Source organism: Alosa pseudoharengus, unplaced genomic scaffold (assembly GCF_046254945.1).
Source record: "Alosa pseudoharengus isolate Yale_2024_CS ecotype anadromous, Long Island Sound unplaced genomic scaffold, YU_APseudo_1.1 YU_APseudo_1.1_scf_4, whole genome shotgun sequence".
In the NCBI taxonomy this organism is placed as follows: Eukaryota; Metazoa; Chordata; class Actinopteri; order Clupeiformes; family Clupeidae; genus Alosa; species Alosa pseudoharengus.
Genome location: NW_027468774.1, coordinates 43,163,413 through 43,165,117, shown reverse-complemented (window position 1 = coordinate 43,165,117; position 1,705 = coordinate 43,163,413).

The window sequence follows — 1,705 nt, the reverse complement described above, 5'->3', positions numbered from 1 at the left end:
GTGCGATGAGCACAGAAATAGCGCAATGTTGTAATACCAAATTGTCTGGGACACACAGAAGAGGAAGTGCATGTTATACACCTTGGCCTTACAGCAAGAGAGCGTCCAACAACATGCTGCGTCGGACGCTCTCGGTCCACATTGGCTGTCTGACAAAAGCTCAGCTCAAAATGCTACATATAAAAACATAAAATACAAAATAACTCAAAATGCTAAATATGAAAATAGAAAATACAAAATAACTCAAAATGCTAAATATACACTGCAAAAACTGCTTATCTTATATCAAGATAAAAAAAAGTAGTTGGTATTGTTTTCAGTATAAAGAGACTTACTTAGCGCTTTCTTGTGAAATCATTTGACTTAATTTAAAAAAAAATTGACTTATTTTAAGACATCTCATCTTGAAAACAAGCAAATTTGTCTGCTAGTGCGTTGAGCAAATTTGTCTTGATAATACTCCTTAAAATAAGTTAAAGTCTTCTTAAATTAAGTCAAAATTATCTTTTGAGAGGGCGCTAGGTAAGTCTTTTCATACTAAAAACAATACCAAATAGATTTTTTAATCTTAATATAAGATCAATAACACTTGGTTAGAATTCATTTTTTGCAGTGTAGAAATAGAAAATACAAAATAACTCACATGCAGAAGACCTGTTCCTGCAGACGAGCATCTAAAACAACGTGCAGCATCCCTAATCAGGGATCTCTAGCTGACAGTCACCAGTAAAGCCAATAGAAATGTGCTCTCAGACGCTGTGAGTGATTGGGGGTCTGGTGCCAGTGAGCTGAGGTGCTAACATGTGGTCGTCTGGACCAGATGATGAGTTCTCGCCCCCCGGCCCAAGAATGGGGCTTGTTAGCCAATCCAGGTGTTTGGGGACTAAGTACAGGGCAAGGGCTGTTTCCTGAGCCAGAGGTGACCATACTCTGCTCAGACAGTCTTTCACCAACTAACCCTCAAACCCTCACCCCCCGGGCTGTCTTTTCACTTGCACTATAGTTAAAACCCACTTAGTCAATCTCTCACTCAGTCATCAGCCCTCTTTATCACTCTCTCACCAACTCACTCAGCAACCCCCCCCCCCCCCCCCCCCCCACACACACACACACACACACACACACATAGACGCACATCCTCACTCACTCACTCGTTCCATATCCTGTCATTCAGAATTTCACTCATCTGTTCCCGGACTCACCTCACTCACCCACTCACTAGATCACACCTGCTTTTACACGTTCCACTGCTCACTCACTCATTCATTCACATTCTCTTTCTTTTTCTTTGTGCTTTTTACAGTGTGCCTCAAATCGGACTGGACAGTAGAGAGAGTGACAGGAAGCGAACGAGAGAAAGAGATGGGGTGGGAAAAGACTCGGGTCGGACTTGAGGCCAGGCCCCCGTGGGCACATTGACCCGAATATAGTATGGGCCCTCCATTCATTCACATTCTCATTCATTCATTCCATAGCCATCAACTGTATTCACTCAGGCATAGAGAGAAAATGATTCACCACAATTATAGCACATTTGTTATTGATCGCAGCATCCAAGGCAGAAGAGTTCAGTGGAGACTAGTATGTTATGCCTCTGCACTTTCTATTGACTTCAAAACAAGATGCATTATCTGTTTTTGCTGTGAGAAAAGGTTGCATATCTTTATGACTTTTAGATATTTTGCACTTATGCTGCACTGACTTG